General features: G+C 31.9%; 1 protein-coding gene and 1 long non-coding RNA gene across 2 annotated transcripts in view; one reads left to right on the top strand and one right to left on the bottom strand.

The window, feature by feature from the left end:
* LOC132904702 (class A basic helix-loop-helix protein 15-like) overlaps nucleotides 1-27,275 on the top strand; it is a 379,017-nt gene that overhangs the window by 91,205 nt on the left and 260,537 nt on the right. The window lies entirely within an intron of this gene.
* Nucleotides 1-27,275, bottom strand: part of LOC132904714 (uncharacterized) — a 285,247-nt gene that overhangs the window by 47,352 nt on the left and 210,620 nt on the right. The window lies entirely within an intron of this gene.

Below are 27,275 nucleotides of genomic sequence, written 5' to 3'. Positions count from 1 at the left end.
AAAAAAATATTTAGTATAACTTATTAATACACTTTTACATATTAAAATTGCGTTGTGAAGAAACATACAAATCAGATAAGTTCTTCCATTTGTTCTTAGCAATTAGTTCTTACTAATTTTTATTTATTATTAATTTTGACTAATTTTATTTTTAGTTTTTTAAATAAATGTATTAACGATAATAGACAGTACTTATTCATCATAGTGTGTTCACTTGTTCAAAACTTACTTATCAAAATCAGTTGATCCTTTTTTCTTGGAAGAGAATATGTAGAATCTGTCTATTAGTTTATTTGTGATAATATTGCTACGAAAGTAAGGCAACTCAAAAATAGTAATTTTACAAGAAACACTAAGAATTATTTTTATCAATCAGATGCTTGCTATTTTCAGTTTATTAATTGTAATGAATTCTAAGAAACATTCTCATAATAATAACATGAGCAATACATTTATCGATGTAACAAAACGATAAAGTTTATTTTTCTGTGAACCTTGTCATTCTAATCTTGTTATTCTATCTAATTGTCTTATTTTTTGCAAAGTGATACTATGTAAATTATACGAACGTTTCTTACTTAATTATCATAAACACTATGCAAATATTCTAGCATAATAATGATAATAAGTATATTACTACCATGTTTGCATTCATTATTATCGTCAAGCATTTAGAACACGTAGAATATAGAATTGAACTGTGTTATTAATAGTATACTAATTACAATAAAATACAATAATAAGTAGTATGTAGTCGTAAGTAGGTTTTACGTGGAAAATACCGTAATTTCAGGAATAAATTACTTTAAATGTTCTTAAGTAACGATAATTTGCTAAAATTAAATACTAATCCTTAATAAGTAATATATGCATAATCACAATAAATCTTGATAAGAGAGATAACATAATTTCCTGAATAAAGTAAATATTAAATATTTCTAAGCATCAATAATTTGCTAAACTTATATCGCCTGTACGAATAAAGTTCTGCATAATATATGTATTTATTTCTCCAATATCTACTATACATATTGTTATTAATGGAAGTTAATAATAACTAATGAACCTTTAATCATTTCATATTAGAATTTTGTAATTATATATCGGAATTCGTAATGAACGATCAAATGGCAATATATACAGATAGCGCAGATAATTTCCCTGGTCGATCTCGTCATTCAATATTTATTACACTGGTCGTTATCAAATTGCTACTGTATTATTTAATTTCGAATAGTATCAAATATTCTAAATGAGAATTCAAACTGGTTATACAAAGTGGATGTATTTCACGTACCGCGTTACAACAAGATAATTAAGAAGTACAAGACGAAGAGCAATGCTTGTAAAAACGTTTCAAACAGGAGGTAGCCGAAGAATAGCGATTCTTGTCTTTCGTAGGGGTCAAGCGCAATTTAAGATAACGCGAATTTTTCTAATGCCCTAACCCGCGTAGCAGTTGTTAGACGCTTATCAAACGTTGTTATCATCGAGCAATTATCAGACGTCGTTGCATGTCTACTTACAACTAGCACTCGAACGCTTTGAACTTTAATTATCGAAGGTGTTGGCCGATGATGAAGTTGCCCTCCTAACTTTCCTCGTATCTTCCTCAACCTGAACGTTTCGCGGTAATCGATAATAACTACCTAAACGTGAACGTCAAAGCAATAATGGCCACTATAAAACATTCCGTAAAACTGAAACTATTAGGAAACAGTTATAAAGCGTTTATAAAGTGTGCGAAGATGGATCTAAGTTGGAAATAAGTTTGTTTAAAATCGGTCTTTATTAGGATTGAAAGAGTCGATGACTGGAAATAAAAGTAGAAGATGATAGTCGATATACTGGGTTGGATGAATAGAAGTATGTACTATTTTGGATGTCTTTAAAATTAGAAGAGGAAATTCAATTAAATTATTTAGTTTCGTTTATTCAATTTCAAATAAAATTACTTTATGTAATAAGAACTATTGTACGGTTGTAATAATTGAATTTTACAATGTTTGTTGTAAGAAGTACCGTTAACAAATAGTAATGACTAAAGAAAGCACATAAACATGATTTTAATTAGAATAGTTGGTCATTACCATCATAATGATCTACTACTATACGAAATATTCTTTAGTAAAAGAAATTGTTCTCCTATTTTCATAGCACTGAGAATATTTAAATCGATAACTTTCATTATCCATGATATATTGTTTCTATTATGTAAATGAAATCATTTAGCAATAAAAATGAAGTATGCTAATAACAATTGTAATAATTACGATTGTGGAAAGAGATAATGAATATGGAAATTTCATGAAATAACATGAAATATTGTATATTGATATTTCCTGAAAATTAAATTTTCAACGCTGCTGCTCGATAAATAAAATAGAATAATTATATTTTTATAAGAATTAAATAGATAGAAATTCAGATAAATAGAACTCTTCCTCATTCAAAAATAAATATAATATAATTAATAAAAATAATTAATAAAAATAATAATTATATAATAATTCAAGCATCTGACTCGATAATTGGTTTGAAGATCCGGGATATTATATAAAAGTGCTCAGAAATTTTCCGGTTTCTTTAAAATAATAATATATTCATAACTTCCACGCGCCCGAAACGCAAATTGCTCTTGGCGGGAAGCGGGTGAACGATATTTGGACGAACAGAGGCTTTGAACGATTAGGTAGCAATCGTGAAATTCCTTCGGGTGGCCTTCGATCAGCCAGATCGTTACAATTAGTTAAGACATCATTCGGGAGAAACCACGATAACATGACGAACATAAAAGTAAAAGAGATTGTCGCTATTGCTGAAACGAATCGCCGTAAGTCCCAATGTCTCGACTCAAAAATAGTCCCTCGTCTCATTATTCGGGAGAAAACATGATAACATGACGAACATAAAAGTAAAAGAGATTGTCGCTATTGCTGAAACGAATCGCCGTAAGTCCCAATGTTTCGACTCAAAAATAGCCCCTCGTCTCATTTGGGACAAACCACGATAACATGACGAACATAGAAGTAGAAGAGATTGTCGCTATTGCTGAAACGAATCGCCTAAGTCCCAATGTCTCGACTCAAAAATAGCCCCTCGTCTCATTTGGGAGAAACCACGATAACATGACGAACATAGAAGTAGAAGAGATGGTCGCTATTGCTGAAACGAATCGCCGTAAGTCCCATGTCTCGACTCAAAAATAGCCCCTCGTCTCATCATTCGGGAGAAACCACGATAACATGACGAACATAAAAGTAAAAGAGATTGTCGCTGTTGCTGAAACGAATCGCCGTAAGTCCCAATGTCTCGACTCAAAAATAGCCCCTTGTCTTATGGTAGCATAAAATTATCAACGAAAATCCTCATCTTTTATTGCTTCGGACGGAACAATTTCCTTTTCAATTGAAGTTTCATTTTTGAATAGTATCACATATATTGATTAGATTGAAATTATATAGTGTTGTAGTAATTGATTAGACAGCTATTTTCTTTTTTTTTTTCTTTTTTTTTTTTCTTATAATACTAGAAGGAATTGGTGGATTTCAAAGTAATATTACGAGTAAACTTATTTTGGATGTACAATAATTTGAAGAAAATGAATTTCAAAATGAAACAAAAGTACATTATAATCAGTGTTATAATGATTCATATACTATGTATTTCAATAATCTTCAGAAATAATTTAAAGGAAAGAAAGAAATAATTTAATAGAATTGATTGAATGTTTCATTCGCTCACAGCAAAGGAAATTATATAGAAATTTTGCTTAGCGTTTAACCGGTATAGGAGTAGGTCTCTGATCTCGCCACATTTATTTAAATAGAGGGTTCTGACCATATAAGAAAAACAGAAAACAAGGGATTCTCGCGGCCGTCGTCGCAAGAATAGAGATACCCAGCAAACAGAAGCATGCAAGAGGTAGAAAGTCCGCAAGTTACAGACGTCTCTTTTACCGATGGTAGTTCGGTGAATTAATTGGACGCTTTACAACTGGCGCTAGCAAACGATCTATGTTCTTCTTTACCGATTGTATAGTCGGTATGAAAAGTATTTGTATTGATCTATAAATTTAATTTAGTCTACAGTTTCAAAATTCCCTGCGAGAATTTAGTTGAAATTAATTTTTCCCCTGGAAGAGTATTTTTGACGATTCGAAATTTGTATAGGCTACAATTTTTTTTCAAATTATAAATTACTTCTCGATTTATTCGTTTTATCTAAACACCGAGTATCAAAATTTACTGCGGAAGATCTAAAACAATTACATATTCTCGTAAGAAAATGTTTCGAATGATTGGAAATAAAAATTTTGTTCCAGTTTTAAAGCGTTAATGTTAAAAGAGAAATTTATTCTTTTATTTCGTGTGTCGTAAACTAGGAATCGTATTTTTAAATGCAACGCTGTTAGTAAGAAATTAATAATATTGTATAAATATGTATTAAATAACATGAAACTTATACTGAAAAATTGTCATATAAATTTGAGATGCTGAAGACAAATTTATTTAAAAACCTATTAAAACACTTAATCTTGTGAAAGTTGCGATATATCATTCAGTCTATTGACAACATATTTAAAATACACGAAATCAATAACATTAACATCCTTGATTACGAACAGAAGACATATTATAAAAATTGCTATAAATGTCAATACAAATTAAATTATGTTGAGATATTTATTTACTCAATAAAATTTGTCTTATAGTTTGCTCATTACTTTTTTTATTTATGTCTCATAATATCCCGATTCTCGTATTGAATAAAATATGAAATTAACTATCATTCGAAACATCCTCAGCTTAGACTCAACGTATGAGTCATCGTTATCAAAATTGCCTCTTGCAAAACGTGAATCGCGTTATCACACTTGGTTTCCATACCTATGTACAAAATTTAGATCGTATATCGTCTATATGTTACTTCCAAAGCCATCTCAAGAAGCGACAATATTTGATAGTAAAATAATACGTTTGTTTTCCGATTATAGCAACGAACGCCTTGTTCTTACGCGTTTAATATTATTTTTACTGGTTTTCTACATAACTTAACTCCGTTATGTTTCAGATTACGGTTTTAGGATCGGTTACAGCGTGTTAAATCGTGAAATTATTTGCCTGTCACTTCCAATCACCTACGCTTTCCGTAGTGTAAAAATTACGAGTAAAATTAAACAAAAATATGTATAATAATAAAATGCATAGTGTTTTACTCAAAATCTCAGATCATGCGATGTTTCGTTTGGTTGGTATACGAGTATGACTATAATTGAAGAACTTTATCGAAAGTCTGATCTTAGCAAATGCAATCTTGAAAGCTATGGAAATTTACTTGTAAACATTTTAAAAACTGTGGTAAATTAATAATTGTTACTGCAAGTAAGAATCATAGAATAGTGATCAAGGAGTTTTCACTAATCGAGTTAATTTGAAATGTTTTATTTACAATTGAATACTTATATTTCTCATCTACAAATAGTAAAATATGAACCGTAATATTAGTAATAACGATTTGTAGTTTGTAATTCGTCCATTTTTTTAATAATAATAATAATTCCTTCTCCTGTTGTCAGGTTGACTTAGTTTGTCGATAAATGATATAGGTCTCTTTATCATATTAATATTTTGCCATTGTATCAATTTGACAATTTAATTGAAAATAAGATGCATGAAAGTTAACAAGTATTTATCGAATATTAAATGTACATCGTTAATGTTGCACCGATGAGATATTTTTCACTTCATTTTATCCCCTTGCCACTTTCAAAGTTATTTCAAAGAAAGCAAATAGAAAAATAACAAGGAAAAACAGTTCGATTTATATGCAAAGGAGACGCGAGAAACGTCATAAAGTCGAGTTTAAGGAACCATTCACCTCGGTGCAAATGATCAAGAAATTCATCCATACGCGAATGTAGCCGCGAGGTCGTACGATGCACGAGTTTATCCTCGCGTGGCGAACCGTAAGAGGAAAACGCGGCCTTTCGAAATCACGTTCGACCCTATGGACCAGCAATTGATAGCCACGGAACTCGGAGGATGCGTTTTCGTTTCGAAGTGCCGGACGAGCGTCTAACAGTGGCAGACCGGTTTAATGAGGCCACGCTCGAAACCGCGTTCTTCTTGCATATCCTCCTCGAACAGCCTCCAGGGAACAAACTCCGCGTAATTTCGTTTCGACGGCATATCTGCGCGCGTTCACGTCCTTATATACCGACGTACAAGGATCTCGAGCGTGTGAATGGTCCAGGATGCTCGTACAAACGATCGCCATGAAAATAGACCGACTTTTTTCACGAGATTATTTATTTGGATGAAAGATAAAGAGATGGAATTTTATTTGAATTTTAGTCGAAGATGGTTCGTTAAGTATCTATTAAGGAATTTTCTTTAGAAATCATTCGTTATAAGAACTTGTTGAGGAATTTTACTTACAACTGATTTTGAATTTATTAAACAATTTTATTTAAGATTGATTCGTTAAGATTATGATAATGGATTTCGTTTAAAAATGATTAGTTGGACGTTTGTTAATCAAGTTTAATTTGAATTGAGAGAAATTAGATCTTACATGGGTAGCATGATTCTTCATAGTGACTTCTCATACAAATATATATTTAACTCTGGATAAGTCCTTTCCTGTGTATTGGCAGCCTTTGAGACGGCTATATAATTTATATTTATATAATTTTAGACGGCGATATTTCTATGATTTAAATTTGGAAGAAAGAATAGATTTTAAAAAATTATGTGTTCATTAGTAACTCCACTTTTTCGTAGAATCCAAATGGTTGGTTCTGTTCAAATATGTTGAAAGATTAAATTGGCATACTGTTGAAATGATAATAAAAGACATTTGTTTAATGAACCAAATGGTTTCGCGTAGCTAAATTTGTTTCAAATTACCGTTTGATTCAATTATGTGAGGTATTTCAAGGTAAAGTTCCCAATTAACTAGATCGGTATCTTTCCAAGACAAACGGTAAAAATTATACATACGTTCTCGAGACAATAACGTATGTACACATTTTGGTGCGATAAAGGTTGACAAAGGCTGTACAATTTTGCCAATTAACTCCTAATTAACCGTAAAATACGGAGGAAGTAATCAAAGTGAGAAAATTTATAATGAATTAATGTTTTTAAAGGGATATTATATTCTATGTAATTCGTTAAATCAATATTTCTGGAAAGATAAAAAAGATTCTCGTATTTATATATTTTGTCGAAACAACATTTCGTTACTTTAAAATTAATTGTATCATTTATTCATTCGTATTGGACAGTTAACGTTACATTATAGGTTTACTTGATTTACGTTCGCTATTAAAAATCAGCTTCTGATTGGCTCATAAAATTCGATATGTGTAATGATTGCCTTAAACGTTCATAAACGAAAGTAGAACAGGAGGACGAAAATTCGTTTATAAGGGAAGCATGGACGGATGATTAAATAAATGTGATGCAATATTTGAAATAAAACAGATGGTTGTTAGCCTTATAAAATGATGCGTCGTTATTTTAATAACATCATATACGAGACATTTCATGATTGCCTTATGTTTTCCATTGCAAAATAATCGAGTTTCATAATTTAAGATAAATTGTAAACCATTAAATTGACTGCCCAGAGGTTCTACAGCTTGTTAAGCTTACTTCTCCATCGAGATCTTTCAGAAGATTCCCAATTTTCCACACATCCTGTGCACAACCAATTACGCTTCTAGTAGTTGCATTATTCGCATTTCCAAACATGTTTATTTACTTGCTCATCGATTAGATTACTTTTGCGAATCGCTTTCTGTATTTAAAAAAGGTGTTAGAAATGCAGTACGTAATTTTCTGATATTTCCGTACCATTTATGATCCGTTATTATCACTAATGGCAGATATTTGTTCCTTTTTTTATTATTGTATTTTCCCTGTATCAAAGTGTGCCCGTACATAAATAACTAATAATAACAATAACAACAAGAACAATAATAATTATTATTATTGAAAAGAAGGATTTGATTAATTCGTAACTTACAGTGCTGTTACGCAAACGAACTTTGTAAAGACATTATTATGAACATAAAAATTATTTATACGGATTATTCACTCTCAGAATGTCTTCTTGTGGTAATCGTAGTAGAAACTATCACAAAGATCAATTTATTTAACAGAAATTTATATTGTAATTCAATTAAAATAGCATAAATCTATTTAATAAATATTATTTCTTCGAATAATAAAAATTTCATTATCTTCGCTCAGCTCAAATTAGCTCCATCAGCTTCTTCAAATCAGCTCCATTACAGAGAATTCTAAACAACTTTTGAATTCTACCATCGATGATTTCTGTAGGTTTAGAATAGTGAAACTAAGTTAATCGCTGGAAAAGAGCGTGGAATTATGTGAAAATTTCTTTGATCAACTAATACGATCTTTTGAAGAAATTGCGTGTATTTAAATGTTTATTCGAAAAAGCGATTACACCGATAATAATATATTAAAATAATACCACATTGCTACTTTTCTTATACTAATCGTAAGCTATATTATTCATATAAAACTATCTTTAAGGAACTAAATGTGCAAATACTTTTCCCAATATTTTATCCACTGTACTTTAGTCAGTCTGTTAGAGTATTACAAAATTAATTTATCTTTCTCTATCGATCGATTTAAACTTATCATCTACCGATCATTTGTTTCATAAAAACACTTCTCTCTTGTTATCTGCCAAACCATTTACATAGCATGTTATTAAAGAATGATATTGAAATCCGAACGAAACGCTTTTGGAATCGCAACATCGATCCAGCAAGCCCCGGACAAATTATAAGCTAGCAATTAACCAACGCGTTCCCCTGCGATACAAATCCTCGTAAAAAGAATTTATTCTGTTTGTTAGAGTAACGATAATGGTCGAAGTATAAAGAGACGAAAAATGGTCGGCTTAAGCTGGGCTTCGGTTACAAATCACGTACATCGAACCGCGTATCGTAATGCTTTTCCTTTCCCTGGCAACCGACAACATCGACGTCAGACCGCGAACAGACGTATTTATTCTACATCGTGGGGCAGTGTTTCTGAAAGCTGCACAATTCTCTCCGTTAAGTTGTTCAGAGCGATTCGATCGTTTGGTTTCGACAGACGGTCTCGAAATCCCATTCAGCTTGAGGGACGAGCGCGCGATTTACTCAACCGTCTGCGAGTCATCCTGAGATAAATTTCAAATACCGAAATGAGAAATAATAAGATACAGAAAAGAGAAACGGCTCTCCCATTTTATTTTGTTCCTTTAACTGATTATTTATAGCTGTATCAACCACTATGATAAGTTATTATTAACTCGCGTGATATATAATTTATTATACAAAGATTGGTTTGGTTGTAAAATTTTTAGAAATTAGAATTTGTAATGCTTCGTTACAACTTTTCAAATTATCATCTTTACAGTAATTTGGAAAATTCTGTAGTCAGATTTTAGTTATACGTACATACTACTATACACGTTTAGTACTTGGTTTCTAGAAATCTGAGGTAATATCACAATTTACCTGTCGATATATTTGTATATTATAGAAAGTCGTACACACACGATGTACCGCCGAAGAAATTACTTGTCGTTAAAAATTTGATCAATTAATTGTTCTATAACGAAGTACGTACTTTAGATGCTGCGTTTTGAACGAGTTACAGATGATAAGATTCGCACTAGAGCTTTTCGTTCAGCTTCTCGAGAGGCTGGTCGATATGCCATTTCCCTCGTCGGGGAGTGCTCGAAGTGACGAGCGAATAGCGAGACTGTACGATTAGGTGCCTTAAGGTCCGTAACACGGTTCCGAGCCCCGATGATATAACCGGGTGCTTCTGGGTTTTATTCAGACAAGATTTTACGTTGTACTGTCTTTACGACTTTTCTGGTTTACTGGAGAATGCCGGAAGCAGGTGATTAGAAATTGCTTCTATTTACATAAATAACCATTTTCTTATTGATACATACTAACTTCGAATGAGTTTTAAGATCAGAACTCGAAATCTTCTCGATTAAGTGGTCTTAAATTTCATAAATTTAAAAAATTCGAACTTTGAAATCTCCAAATTTAGAAACTTACTGATAATTTTATATTTAGTTTCTAGTTTTTGAAAATTCAAACTTAAAAATTTTTTATCTTATAATACTTTAATATTTAAATCAAAAGATTCTCTTAGAAATTAAAATGTTTAATGTAAAATGTATATATACAATCTTTAATGTTAATTGTAATTCTTTCATCCAGTAATATTTGCCAAGTTTTGCTATTCTAAATACCTTCACGCACGTTATATAATTGACTTGTCAAGTTTATTAACTTAATGTAGTTAGTTCGCAAACATAGTTCGTGAGTAAGTTGATCTAAAACGTGGAATAAATGTAGAACCATTGAGAGAGAAACTGGTGGTAATTTAATTCAGAACTAAGAAGAAAGAAATATCTCCTTGTACGGTATATGGAATTTTTTAACAAGACTGCAAATTGTACTTAAATCCACATTTACTATGATTGGTACAGTTAGATAGGAATGATCAAAGATTTAATAATAGACAATTAATGAAAAGGAAATTATTCCTTATACATCAATGGAATTTTTAGTCATAATTCTGTATAACATCACTTGAAGTCAAAGATTTAATAATAGACAATTAATGAAAAGGAAATTATTCCTTATACATCAATGGAATTTTTAGTCATAATTCTGTATAACATCACTTGAGATTGCCATCTTACGTAGAAAATAAAATAAAAAGTGGCCGAAACTTGAATTAACTTCTTCAACTATTTCTGATCTTTAATTAATTTAACACGATCAACATTTCTCTTTCCAAAATTTATTATAAACGTTCAGTGGTAGATGCAACATAAATCCTGTAATCAAAAAGAAAATATTTAATTAATAGTAAATTTCTTTCTTTTTTCCTTTCAATTTTCGCTAAAACACAATATTATTTGGACAATATATTTCCAAAAATTCAAGCAATATTAGTATGTAACAATCTTAAAAACCAGTCGTTGATCCTTTTTCAAACCAACTATAGCGGCTAATTGGAATTGAAAAAGATACATACCTATACGTATATCTATACTTTTTGAATATTAGTCCATCTCATATATTATCATTACTATGTATTTTGCATTGTCAAAGGAGCGACGTTTCGAAAGGAGTATATCTTAACTACTAAATACCGTAATATAAATTTTACTTTTTATCCTTTATATGTATATTTTCCATATTATCGTCACTCTGTGTCCATATTACCCTTTGGTCCATTGTTGCGTATTTATACTTATCATCAGAGCATAAACATCCGCAATCTAATTATCATCACATTATTGCATAGCTTTCAAATAACGTATATATTTATCACAAGCATTCTAAATCTGGCACCTATTTTATCTACTAAAATAGAAAAATAATAATTGGCCATAACTTAGCCCGGTGAACACGAAAAATCCAATTACACAGGGTTAACAAGTAACCTCAGGAAAGGTAGTCTTCCACAGAATTCCAAGTCGTCTCTTCGACGAAGACCTTTCCCTTTCGTTCGACAAGGCACCGATAAACTTTGGTTTTAAAGGGAAATCGTGCGTGGGCTTCTAATCTTGCGTTTCGTTCGACGATTTGTTTCACGATCGTGCTGGCCGTAAAACGAGAAGCTCGTTCGAACAATTTACAAAGCGAGAGGGAAAGAGAGAGAAAATTTCGAACGCGCATTGAAGTCACGTTTGCTCGGTTCCATATAAACGGCGAATCGACAATTAGACCGGCATATTATGCCGGTAGACGGTCTCGAGCAAGACCTAGAACGAAAAAGTTTGATCCAAAAGCAGACGCTCCTAATTACGACGATCCATCTACGATGAAGTGACTGGATCGCGTGATCGCTCGTCCATAAAAGAAAGTTTCGTAAGTTTAACGATCTAGTTGGCGAAAAAGAAGACACCAGGGAGAAAGATGAAGAGAGGAGATGCTTGAATTTCACGAGAGAATTTCCTGGATGGATGTGACGTGGATAAATCCCGTGCATTTACGGGAGACGGTTTAATAGGACCGATTCGTGTGAACGAGATATTCTGTGAGAAAAATGGTTGGTATGTCGTAAATCGGTGTCCAAAGCAATTTAGAAAATTGAATGTTTGTAGAAAGTGGTGTATCTCTCCAGTTTTGTACGATTTATATTTTTTGTCTTATTTAATAATTAATTCAATTATGATTTTAATTAAGTGTGTTGAAAGGAGACTGTATTTTTGGAAGGCAGAATAAGTGGAAGATGAAGAATGAAATTTACATAATTAAACTGATATTATATATTATTCAGTTTATAAATTGAGTTCTTAAGAGAAGATAAATCAAGTAAAAACAGATGGGTGGAAAGTTATAAGATAATATATTGGTAACGGTAGTTCAACATATTGTCTGGCTGTCTTTTACTTTTTTATATTCGCAGGTTTTTTATATATCATAGAGAACAGCAATGGTAGAAAGTCAGAAAAAGAAAATAGAGCAATCTTCTAAATTTTTAACATTGCCTCGTAAGAACATGTCAATATCATAGTAATTCTATTCTTTTTAAAAATTCATATTCTGACTTTTCAAATGATTTTCAACTCTTTCTATTTCCTTCTTAATCTCTTTCAATTATAACAAAAATATCTTTGTTCATTTTAAAATCTATCGCAATTACAGTCTTCTAGAATCTATATCTTTGTTTCAAAAATAAATGACACGCAAAAAGAAGCCGTGTTTTGAACGAATTATTCTTCGCTCAAATACAAGTCGACAGATCGGTACAACCTCTTGATCCTACAAAAAGGAAAACATGCTGAACGTAAGAGTCTTAAAATAATTCTCGATGAACCGAGAACGAGGTCGGTGAATAATATTCGTTGGCGGCTGAAAGGAAAGTAATTATAAAAGTGTTATACAGTGCCCTCGTTGAATTATGCATTTCCAGAGAAACCCTGTTCCGCCCTTGTCAACCTGTCACTTCATGTCAACGTTCTCTCGAGATTAAGTTCATTTTCGGTAGAAACACTCGTCGTTTCTGGACCAGACGCCACCAACGACGCGTTTTATCATATTCTGGACACTCTGTGGTTTAACATATTTTTCTTTCTCGACATCGCCTGGTTCATCTTAATTTAGCCACGCCGATTTTCGCCTTAAATGAGTTTTCTATCGATTTTTCTTTTAATTCAGGAACTAACATAAATTGAAATATATAAATTGTATAAATTAACTGAAAATTTTAGTCATAGAAAATATCAAAGACTATCTACAGATGATATCTGACAATAGCTGAAGATTGGGGCTTTAATTAAAATTTAATAAAATCTTAATCGATTGTTAAATCGTATATTTAATTAAAGATTAATTAAAGTTCGAGGTTGCGTATATTATAATAAAATGAAATTTCCAATTTTTATAATTTAAAGCGTCTTTCTTTTGTACGGTGTATATTATATGTTATGTATCATTTACGTTCTTATTACACGTAATGCTGTATATTTGATGGAAACTTTTATTTGCTTATCGGTTTGCTCTCATATCTTCATTTGCATAAAATATGCGCTTGGGAAATTTACTTTTCTATTTTAATGCTAATTTTATGTTCCTTTACGTTCTTAAATTAAATATTGAAACTTTTATTTTGATCATACCGTGTTCTCAGTGCTTTTATTTCTCCCAGAATGCCTAACGAGTACCCTGCAAATATTTACATATTTATGGGAAATTTAAAGATACTACGATGTGGAGAATGAAATATATCATACAGAATTATATAAGATATCCACAGTGAACGTAAAGATAAAATAAAATATCTAAAAATGTATAATTCAGTAAACATTACTCAACATGTATCAAGTATTAAACATAACATATACTGAATTTATTTATGAATTAGTATAAGCGTCGTTTATGAGCCATAAAAAATCTCCTTTGGAACTCGGTGTTTCGACAACAACCCTGAATTATGTTGATTTTCTTTTCCAACAAAATTATAGGGGTTATAAAAGTGTTTTAAAAGCAATGCAGACAGTATTCTTCTATGACTACAGATTTGATAGCTGGCGAGGGTGAATGGCACTGATGTAGCACATAAAGATTAAAGACACCTTTCATAATCGATAAAACTGGTTTTTGTGTAGATGGTATGCGTTCACGTTCAATCTTTCACGCCTCCCGATGTTTTATCAGGTGGTCGTTGACCTGCCCGGCAATCATTTTTACCGTAGCAGCACACAATAGATAAATATTTCGTGTAGGCACATAAGAACGACGACCCTTTGGTTTTTCATTCAGGTTTCAATCAGCCTACTGAAATTGAATTTTTTGTTTACCGAGCTCTTCCATCTGGACGAATTAAACAACCGAACCGAGAGAAAGAAACTATGCTACCTCAATTTTACCGATGAAACTTCAACCTTTTTTTATCGATGTATTTAATATTGAGTTCGATAGAGAAGAAATGAGACGAGTCTATAGTGAATTTCTTATCAAATGTAATATATACACGGTTACAACAAATACGAAAGTTGGATGCAGCTGATTTTCGGTCGCATGATTTTTGGGTCACCATGCGTCTCTGTTAAGTAAACATTTAATTCTCATACGAAAATTGGTATACAGATTCTAATACATAAAATGAGAATATTTTGATACGTTTGATAGTGAGGTGGTTTACTATACGTGTTAGTTTATTAAAGAAACGAGTGATAAAACTGCAATAGCCAGTGTACATTTAAATCACTGTAAGTACAAGTAAAGAGATAGTGTATGCTGGTTGTAATCGTCTCGCTATTCGACTGTATGACTCGCTATATGATTTGCTATAATCAGTGTCCTAGAGAGCACGTTCGTCTGTTTATAATTACAGTTGTTATTATACAAAGTTCGAATGTAACTCCGGTTGACGATTAGAAATAGCAGCGATGATATTTCGTTCGCAGTTGGTTTACCTTTGAGCCTAGTAAAGCAAAACAACGTCGACACTCCAAGGCACAACAATATGAGTCTCTTCGAATCTTCCGTTGACTTATTTGACTCTACAATAGTATTAATATAACAATAGCATACTAAGTTCAAGCAATAAGAAATTGTAGGAGGTATGCGTGTAGGAATGTTTGAAATATAAGAAACAAAAATGATACTTTAGAGTATTATCTTGTATATTAATTCTTGCTGAAGAATAAATAGTGGGAATATTCAACACATTTTATAATATATAATAATTTGTATATTATAATATATAAATATTAGAAGAATTAAAGACATCAGCACTAAGTATATCCTATCTATTACAAATATTACAAATTTTTAAAATATTGAATACCAGATATATACAGATATTAGAAGTATAAAGGATACCAACGTTATTAGGAATACTGGAAATGCTAGCAATGCTTAAGCGTTCCAGGCTAACAGCATTTCTATGAGAAACCGACTTCAGGAAAATCGCCTGGAATGCACGAAGCAATTAATTAAGCAATTAACTACGATCAATTAGATGTAGTACCTAAAACGAAATCATTGAATCCACTTTTCTACGAATTTGTTCCAATTGAAAAGTACAGATAGTAATAAAAAAATACACCATTTAAAAATTTGATAATATAAGAAACAATAGATAATCGTTATTTTGAATAATATTATTCTTCAAAAAAGATTTAGTAAAATATAAAAGCGCAACACGAATTATTCAATCCAATAATTATTTTATATAATATAGACGAAGGGAATATTTTCTACGCAAAACACGAACGGGTTTTACAAAAATAGAATACGGATGTTTACTGGTCTCACGAGTAAGATACTGGGCGTGTAATTTGTTTTTCTCTGACTGGAATTCCAATGATTTTCCGGTTTAAATTACAGATGGGAATTTATCGGCTGATTTCGATAAATACTTGTAGGTGAGAATTATAATCTTCCGTCGACATATACCGTGTGAACGAGCTGTACGCTTGAACACGGAAATACCTTTGTTTTTCGTGGTCGGAAATTCCGATTTTTACTTCAGGTCCAGTTATTTAAATAATTGCTATAAACAGCAATATGAATGTTTGCAATGTGCTAATGACACTCAACAACAATTTCAAGCAAAGTTAACGATGATCTACGAGAAATCTCTTTACATAATCTTCTTCGTACGAAATAAAACTATTTTTCTTTCAAATGCGTACATGCAAATATTTATTTAAACAAAATTAAAATTTGGATACATCAATATATATATATACACTTCCTATAAGTAATGGGACAGTACGAAGGGAAAGTCGAATTCTTTTATTTCGGAAGTAGTATAAGTCAACCATTCGTGCAGCATGTTATTCGAAAAACATTACAAAGATATTTACACGATCGACTAATATTATTTTGGGTTATATCAAACGATACGAGTTATATTTTGATCTACATTTTAGCTCTGAATTGTGGAATAAAGGATAATGAAATCGCGTTTCATGTCAATATGTGACTATCAGATCACGATCACTTTCGACGATCAAAAGAACGCCCACTAACTATCGAAACGCGCTTTCCCTTCTTCGAATTACTTCCTCCAAACGAAAGCCTCTCATTGTGAACAGTGATTACACAGTCTGAGCACTTAATCATAGATCATTACAGTCTCTACCGCGTATTCTTTTCGTTATTTTGCCCGTGAGACAACGCTGATTCATGTGTCTCGGCATCAGTAACATTTTCCGGCTCATCTGTTGCACGAGTTAATACACTTCACAATAAACTTCCGCCAAATATCAAAGCTATATTTTGTTTAATTTGGAGGTAAAATCGCGGTTAATAATATAGTTCAATATAAAAGCATCGTGAATAAATGTACTTTGTGGTTTTGAATGAAATATTGTATTTGTAGGTAATGATATGTGCAATGTGCATTGTGCTTAATTTGGGATATTGTGACACTTAATGATATATTCAAGGAAATCATTTCAGATAATTTGTGTTAAATAGCTTTGTAAAATAATGCATGAAAAAGTTTCTCATTCAGTCTTTTTAAATATATGAAGATTACGTATTGATAAATTAATTTTGATCGTCGAAATTTGCATTAAAAATCAACGTGATCGTAGGATTTTATTTTCTAATAAAATTAACTTACGGAATAAGTGAGCTACACTATCGCTATGCAGCGGCTCGATTGATCCGAAGCCTTTCGATTATCTCATCGAGTAATTTTTGTAATTAACAAACTGTGTTTTTTGTTACTTTTGCAAGAAAGTAAAGATCTCGAACGAAAGATATAAATTATGCTCGAAACCAACCGATCGTTATAATAACAACGAATCGAGTATTTTCTCGCACGGCTCTGCACATTTCCAAGAACCATGTTATTGCCAAATAAAAATTCCTCCGTACAGAATCGTTCTTGGTAGCCATGAATTACCCGCGGCACCCTAAGTCACGTTCACGCGAAACCCACAAAAATCGTGAAGGCGACGGAACCAAGCGAAGGAATGTGGTAAACGGTGATTTACGGGTCGACTTGCTGGCCGGCGAATTGAAAAATTAATTAACCACAATGCAGCAGCGTCGATTACTGCGGTCACCAGCTTTTTTTTTACGGTTGTACTTTTCCTCTCGTTGATCTTTTGCCGGACACGTGTCTCTGTATCTCCAGCGTTTCTTTGGCTCGTTGGTTCTCCCGCGCGGGAAACGGCGACGTGCGCCAACGACTGTCATTAACTTACGGCCACGGTGTCGGTGTGACATTTCAGAAATGTCTCCTGCCGCGAAGTGGGTTACCGTAGCAGGTCCAACTGGCATAACGCGTGCACACAGTGTCTCGCCAGGACCGTCGATAAATCGTATAAGTGGACTTTCCATTGGCTCGATTGATCGAAACCTTTCGAATTAGAGGCAAAGATAAAGATTTTCGATTGTTGCGTGTAATTCGATAATCATCGGTTGTATTAGCTTTCTTTGCCGGAATTAAATATTTTCAGTAAAAAATTCTATGTTCGATGTAACTAGCTCTAGGGCTACTTTTAAACGACGCATTTCGTAAAAGATGAAATTTTCTATTTATGTGTATGTTTAAGAAATTCCTTATCCTATTTGTAGGATACTATGCGTTTTATTAGCAGTTTATTTTCAAGCACGTTCGTTCTTTAACTTATTAATTTAATAGAACTGAAATATTTAAACTTGTTAATTCTCGTATTGCCAAGACTTTAATTTTTCAAACTCTCGCCGAATTTCTTTACTCGCACATTTTCAGACTTTTAAATTTGCTAGTACTGAAATAAATCGAAGGTTTATTAGAGACTTCAAAACTTGATTTCACAGTTCACAATAACTTCTTCCAATAACAGATATTGGAAAAAATAAATTTTTGGAAATGAATTTGAAGTAGTTTCATTCTGAATATTTCTGAATATATCCGTAATATACTCTTTTGAATATATGTATCTTCAATTTCATGATGTTTTATTAGAAAATTATTTTTATTTATCATAAATTTGATTCGAAGTCCGATACTTCTCACTAAATTTGTTCCTTTGTATGAAAATTAAGTATCTTAGTAAGTAACTTAAATAGGTAGACAAATTAGGTAAATTAAGTAAATTTAAATGGATAGATTTACGGAAATGTGAAAATTTGAATGCGTAACACGAAACTGTAAACATATGAAAATATGAAAATGTTTCATTTGAAGATCTCCATTATTTAAATCATTCACGAATGAATTCTTCTTTCATCAATGAATCGCTTATTAAAAGAGACACCTTATAGAGTCGTTTAGTTGCAACTCGAATCGTCTACCGTACATAGCAACCAACATCGTTAACGTTCAATCTTACTCAAGTAACTACTGCAAAAAGTTGCATACATCAATCGCTTAATTTCGATCCTTACTCGTGCTTGCTCAATTCAAGATTATCGAAAGTGAGATTTTAATTCGATTCGTAAACCTCGAATATTTAGTTAACTCTTTATAGGATTTGAAACATGATTTGAAAGCTTGGAAGTAGGTGTATATTTCTTAAAATTTCGTTCTTTACATTACACACGTCTGCATTTCTTAAAATTTTTGTGAAATTTTCGTAGTATTATATCACTGATAAGAAATTTACTTCTAGCAACTATTATTAGACCATAATTTCTTTTCTCAGAGGCAAAAAAGATTTTACTTTTATACATTTCCATTTAAAATTCTAAAGACGCCTCCTATTTTCAATAAAAAGTTGTTATTTGGCGCAGACTACAAATTTTAAGCTGTATACATTTTTTCGATAAAATTGTTCATCTATTAGTAATGTATACTTTCTTTATTCTATAAAATATCAAATTAAAAGTCTATGATCTTTATCAATTTTGCAACAAATACAACAGATGTTCTCTAAGACACCTAAGAGTGGATGTGTACATTTATACACTTTATACAATTTCATTTTTCCCAGACATTAAAGTATTGAAAATAGTATACTATTGGAAATGATTATTAAAACCATAGTATCTGAAAACCATTCAACAAATACAACAAATATTAAAAATTTAAAGCTACGTAAATTCTAAAACGATTTCAAGAAACGTAAAAACATATGTTCCTCTACACAATTCAGCCAACGACGATCAACTCCAGGTACGCGCAACACGAAATGCTCATTTGCAGAATTTGCTAATCCCCCAGCTGTCAGTATAAAACGTCTGTATAAAATGCCTCTAACTCAGATCTTATCAACCATTATTATATTACTGTCAAGAAGTCTGTTTATAGTAATTTGCCAGTCGTTAAATTAAAATGAGAAACTACAATCAAGTATGATTCTTTCATCTGAGAAACAGAAAGAATTCCGATTATTTATCTACACTTACCATACAATTTCGATTTTCATAGACGCCAACAGCACACAATATAATATGATATTCACTGCGACATTGAATTTCACGACTATTAAAACCACGCAACTTGAAAATCCTTCAACGAATACAACAAATACCATAAATTGAAATCCATTTACAACGTAAATCCTAAAGAGACTTCGCATAAAAACACGCATTCACTCGTTCCTCTGCACAATTCACCCACCAACGATCAATTCCAGCTACACGCAACACCGAATGCTCATTTACAGAAAATTTACCAATCCCCTTGTCGTCGGTACAAAATACCTCTAACTCAGATCCTATCAACGAACGATCCTCCTTTCGATCACGAAAAAATCCTGAAACATCGCGTGGGTGTCGCCCGATCTCGAATTCAGTCGATTCTCCTGGAGAAATCCCCTTCGTTGTATACTACTTTCTTGTCCTTTCTCATTACCGTGTGCTGGGTAGCAGATAAGTTTAATTATAATTTAGGTCGTAACCAAGAGGGGTCCAGGGGTTGGCCTTGAATCGGGCAGCGGCTAAAACCTTCGTTTTATCGCGGCCCGTGCAAGGAGAGCGAGAGCTGGACGCGAATGGCGATCGGAGAACCAGCAAAGGCGGACAGCCGATAAGGCAAGTTGGCCAGGACGAAAACAGGACGTGGCAGGACAAGGAGGTCTGTGAAAGGTGTGCGCAAGAAAGACCGTGTGTCTGTATGCTTGGCCATTCGCGGTTGACCACCGGTCCAGTGGGTCCACTTTACGCTCGTGGAATTGCGAAATCGAACCATGGGGCTACACCGTGACTGCGTCTCACATGGTGTGATTATTATTTCGACGTTGAATTCGTGCATCCGCCACGCGATTACGTTTAACTTCTGACAGGTTTCGAGAAACGGCACGAGATGCGTGCTCGAACGTCGATGCACGCAGACGCATTTCTGTTGTGCGAATGATGATGATGAGCTGCGAAAGCATGGGAAGAAAGTTGACAAGGCTTCTTCTTTTTTACGCGATCGAATCTGATATGATACGATATGAAATTAATCCTTCTTTTTGTTTTTGGATATCCTACCATCGCGTCGTGTGGGAGGAAGATTGTATGAATTTTTAACTTAACGAGATATTTACTGCATTTTTTATGCAAACATTTACAATCGTGCACAAGAATAAGTGGACAAAATAATGGAAATAGGTATGAACGAAATTTCGTTAATTTGTTTACACAAAAATGTAAATGTCAATTTCAATCGTTTAATAAACAATCTATGTACTAACACTTGGTACTAGTTAAAGCTTTAGTACCAGATTAAACTTTATTGATACCTACTTCCGCTACCTGTACACTTATCCTTGTCCTCGACTGTAGTTGATAAAAAGATTAGTACATAACATGAATAGTTATCTCAGATATATAAAAAACATTAAAAATAGTCCTATCAAAAATTGAGCTTTTTTAGGGTAATGGATAATTGACCATTTAAATATTTTTATCATCTTTGCGAAATATGTATATGTATTTTTGCAATAAATATCTTGTACCTTATATGTATAATTTTAAAGTTTCAAATTTTATTAATACAATCACGATGACCTAATATCGTAGCAGTGGTAATTAAATTCTACACTGTTTCATACAACATGTAATATATTTATAACTTTATATTCACTGTTGACACCGTAACGAAATAAACCAATAATTAAGTACAACTAACTCGATCAATCAATACACTTTCTCCATAACTTGCCTATAAACCAAAAATTCATGTTGATAAATGTACTCGTAACATACTGCCTTAACAGTTTAATGACTTGTGGCGAGAACATACGTTTTAAGTGTCACGTAATATTCGTCACTGTTATGACGGTAGATTGAAATCTCTCCGTTGAAAATTATGCCAGCTTGAAACAAGTTCCAAGACACGGAGACTAAAGAGGGTTCGTATGTAAATTTAATTGTATTAGGTAATCTCGTCGATGTTCGCGATCTGCGTGTTAAACATGCGCAATTTGTTCTTGTTCGTTACAAGGCAGGAGATGAGGAATAAATATGGGAAAAAAGAAACAAAAAGTTAATGGGGCTATTTGTCATTGTATACAAAGTCATTATTCGGATATTAAATTTCCAATAAATGTAAATTCAACGGAAACTATCTCGAGAATAGTTCATGATATCCATTTGAATGAGTCAACCCGATTTAACGCTTTCAATCTTGGAACCGACGCGTTTTATTGTTACAAAACGAGAAATTATTTGGTTGAATGAAATACCTTCGTGCTTTTATGATATTTGATATGGCTGTTTTGTATTTGAAGAATGAACGTAATATTATAACCAGTAATTCAGTCTCCTTTAGTTTCTATTGTAATATAATCTTCCAACGCTTTACAGGCTCCTCAATTTCTTTTTCATAAAAATTTTGTTACTTCAATGCGGAACAATTTTCACCAATTGCTCGTTTCATCATAAATCTTGAATTTTTTTATACGGATGATTCTTACGATGATGTAAATAGATTATAATCGGGTGTTACTAAATAACTAGATAAACATACAGAAAGAAACGTAAAGAACATAAAAAAAAGAATTTCCATAACTTGGCAGTTTAATTTCCTTTCTTTCTGACATCAGAAAACATGCAAATATTTCTCTTAAAGACTTCCTTTTCGGTTAATTAAAAATAAACTTGCAATTATGACATCCTATAGAAAAACTTTCTATTCAATTTAGTATTTCTATCTAGATGCATAATCTGACCGCTTTAATGAGTTAATTGTGCAATTTTATTTTGCTTTGAAGGACGAAAGAGAAAATTAATTTATTCCAGTTATTACATAAATTATACTGCATATTGTCGTTCAAATTATATTACGTATATAACGAATTAATAAAAAATTTTGCAAGAATAAACGAGAATCAAGATTGAAGCTCTAATTTAATTCCATTAATGTCATTCTTGATTCGCGATTACGTAAAGAGTAATTGCAAAATATCAAGCTTTTAATTACTCCATATCGTTACGTTACCATCACAAATTGGGTCTGGTGCGTGAAAGAGATTATGTAAAAAGTTCAAGAGAAAACAAATATTCTACCCGCTTTTGATTCATTTTTGCACGAGATTCTGCTGATACAAAAGTCTCGTTTGTATTCTGCAGCAAAATATAAATTGTTGAAAAAATTAAATATAATATATATGTATTATACTACTGATACTTTTTCTCCTTTAAATACTCGCCATTTATTCATGTTTTGTAAACCATATACGTATCTACCAAAATTTACTTCTATTATTGCCAAAATTCAATATTTGCTTTTCAATTTCTACCTGCTTTTCATTTCGGTTTGAGTCCTTAATGACTCATAATAATTACTATTTTTAAATTAAAATTACTATTTTAAAAAAATTAGAATCTTCAACAGAAATTAATGCAAATTATCCCATTATGATAATGCGATATATAAATGCTAATATTTTCTAATGTCAAAGTCATTGGTTCGTGTTCGACTTTCATGGCTTGCGATAATTTTCAACTATACGAGGAAAGTTGTTTCCTCGACACGATGAAAAATGATATTGCCGGTCAAATTTGTTTCCAACGCCTATCGTCCACTTTAATACTTGAATAATTTTTGGAATATAATATGCAAATAAGTTGGAGTAATGAGTGTTACGATTGCAAAGGAACATGTTGCAGTGGCAACATATTTCAGTTGTCATGCAATGCATATATTATCCTATAATTAACAGAGCAATGTAAGATTAAATTCGTTAAGGTGTTGCGATAATTAATCGCAGCGGAAATTAAATCGTTGCAATTTTCATCATACGAGACATTTAAGTGTCTTATAATACGTCGAGCAGAAAATTAGAGGTATGCATAAGATAGTTATATTAGCTTGTCAAGTCGTTTCTCCTTTTTTTTCCTTTTCCATTTTCAAGCGTAAATTTTGATTAGTAAAATAGAGCTACACGTATACTTGCGTAGCTTGTGCCTATTATGTGCACAAAATGTTTCCTATGTAGAAATTTGTTAGACAAATCATAGTTCAGGATAAAATGAATTCAAAAATTAATTAATTTATATATGTAATATTTAATTGTGAAGAGAACTTAAGTGATGTATTTATAGACACGTTGTGATGTTACACATTTGTTTATAGAATAGTTTTATCAATGTAAAAAGAAGTTCAAAGTTCAATTTCAGATTTTGAAAAATTTATCAAACTGTTATTAAATTCATAAATAATTAGTTATTGGTCATAATAGTACCAGTTTTGCTGTATATAATTTATCATCTAAGTGAAGCAGGTCCTCAAAACATAAAATTTTTAAAGGCTTCAAATTTAAACGCTTCAAATGTTAATATTACAAATAAAATATTGCAATTTGTTAAACATACATAGGCATTAATCTTTAAACTACGTAAGTTCATTTAATTAATTTTTGGATTCGTTGACCCTTACGTCACATAAGCAATCTAAATTATTGAAAATAATAATTAACAATACTTACAAGCAATTTAAGGTATGAACGATATATTTTGATATTTGATTACTATAATATGCACTCGAAATAATGAAACGAATTCTGCCATCAACGAGTCTAATTGATAAAAGAAGACAACGATGAAATGAAATAGTAGCATTTATATTGAAGTTATAGATTACAAATCAAGCCAATTTCCAACATAACAGACTTTGAGAAAAGGAACACGATACTAAAATAATTTTAATTAATGAATACGTATTCTGTTCTTCTTGCCAATACTCCTTTAGACATAACAATCAACCACTTCATGAATATTCACTCCTCTTCCTTTTCTATTCTTATCATCCCTCAGTTTCTCGCATCTCAAGGTGAAACCAGGATGCCATTGTCCGATCGATTATGTAAATCTCGACGTAACATGCTACGACGAACAGGGGAAAGATAAAATTTGACTCATCTCCGACCTGTTCTGGACTGTCTCGATAACATGACACGTCAGGAAGACGTTTAAGGTATACATGCGTACGTATCATAATCGTTACAAAGGGAACTGTGTCGATGTGTATCGCGAATGAAAGTCAGTTAAAATAATTCGCCTAATGCTGTGATAAAATAAATCACAATTATATTTATTGTACATATATAATAATTATTATTTCTTATATTAATTTTATGAGAAAATAAATAATGATAAATTAGAATGTGATAAAAGTAAAATTCATTCGATTATGATCTCTTATTTTTTTTTATTTCTCATTACCAGACCTCCAGGGTTCTATAAAGTTTGTTTAAAAAGTTCTGGTCTCAATAGAAATTTTTTTAACGAAAAATTTAACTATGTGAAAGGGTTGTTCTCGTACCTTTTAGTGAAAATATGAAATTTAAACTTTCTAGAAAGCTGCAAATATTAAATTTCAATGTTAAAAACCTTGAGTTTAAAAGCTTCACGTATAAAATAAAATATTTATAAACAGCTTTACATGCAATATTTCTACTGAAAGTCTTCTATCGTTTACTATACAGTACTAATTCAGATATTCAGTGAAAAAATGATACAGTTGTATCTTCTACCGAAAGCGAGATAAATAGAGAAAACAATGCATAATATTCCATATTTATATTTGGAGTATTTTCTTACCAATTTCCAAATTTTTGTAAATTGTACAGTAATGCGCAGACTGCAGATATTTACACATTTTTGACAAGTGTAATATGTAAAAACATACGTATAAAGATGTATATACATAAATGCAAAAGTACATGAGTTATAGTATTACATTTAGAAAAATAAAACATTCATTCTTTTTCTATATCTATGTCAATGTTTGAGTAATAGAGATTTCTCTATCGCAGTTAACTTCACGTACAGTTCCTCAAACTAAAAATTTTCTCACGTGTACCACTTTTCACCCTACATCACTGAGTTATTACAATAATTATCAAATAATCAACATCATTGGACAGCGGATTTTTATGAAAACTTATATTTTCGTAAACAAAACTAAAGAAATAAAATTTAAATATATATTTGTTTTAAGCATCAATAATCATAAAAATTACTTCACTTTGGATATTTTACATATTTTTGTATATTACGCACACGTACGCAGTTTAATCATCACAGCGACACTTCTTGTAAAGATTACCGTGCATTTATTATTTCATAATTCCTATAAAAAAAATAAACATGTTAATTCTTACAAAATAATAAATGCACAGAATGCGTAATTAAAGAGAGATTAAAGAAGAAAGAGAAGCCGATTCTTCAGTCTATAATCTGACAATCTTTTACGATGTTGTCCGCCGTCAACGGAGCTTGATATGCATCCGACAGGATCGTTAATGTGTCTACTCGCTGTCAAGCGTGGAGGATCGACGAAAATCGTGGCGGTTCAAGAGTTTCAGGCCGCTTTCGAACCGTGTGCTCGAGCTCTCGTTTGCGTAATTCGATCAAGGAAAGCCGGACTGGACCGATAATGAAAGCTCCCCGCGAGGGAACGCGAACTCAATTTCGTATGCACGCTGACAGTGTAATTACCGAGCGTTACAACCAGTGAAATGACAATCGATGTGATCGAGCCAGTGGATATAACGAGTTATTACTATGAATTCTTTGAATGTGATTTCTGAGAGAGGTTCAGTTTTCTGGGAAAATTGAGACGAATGAAAATTTTCGCAATTCAATGATGCGATTAATGAATGTGATTTGCGTTTGATTCGAAGAAATATGAGAAAAGAATGTGTGCATATATGTATACAGGCTTAGGAAAGTATTCGCACACTCGTTGATATGTTTTATTATGTTACACGAAACATTTGGAAATTTCATCGACACTGTTGCGAGACTCGACTATTAATATGATCGTCTCGATAAGGGTTGAAACAAAACTGAAAATATACATGGTGTGTTCGAATGACACGTATAAGCAGCCATAAAGCGATTCCCTGTTAAAAAATAAGAACGTGTAGAAGAAATTTTTTTTATATGACGCTTCGTTTCTGACAAAATCGAGTTTGAAAAATTGTAAAGTGAACTTAATCTTTGGTTTGTTTCGGACTAGACAAAAGTAAAGTAAATCATCGATAGGATCCTGTATAGTACTTAATATAGTAATTCTACTATAGAAAAATTACTATTCTTTCATGGAATGCTATATTTAAATGGACATTCAAAACGAAGAGCAAAAAAGACGTATATATAACTACGAGTTCATGATATTAAGCGACTGAACTGACAGCAAGTACCGATCAAACGAACATTCTATAAAAATATACTTCAATACGTTTAAAAGACTTTTTATTCGCTTCTATAATATTAACAGGCTGTATTGACAGAAATTTTCCATCATGAAAATCCCATCTGCAATATCTATTATTATATTCAATTAAATCGCCAATAACTCATCGAAAGTTGAATAAAG

This window comes from Bombus pascuorum, chromosome 2 (genome assembly GCF_905332965.1).
Source record: "Bombus pascuorum chromosome 2, iyBomPasc1.1, whole genome shotgun sequence".
In the NCBI taxonomy this organism is placed as follows: domain Eukaryota; kingdom Metazoa; phylum Arthropoda; class Insecta; order Hymenoptera; family Apidae; genus Bombus; species Bombus pascuorum.
This window is presented reverse-complemented; position numbering and strand designations above follow the sequence as displayed.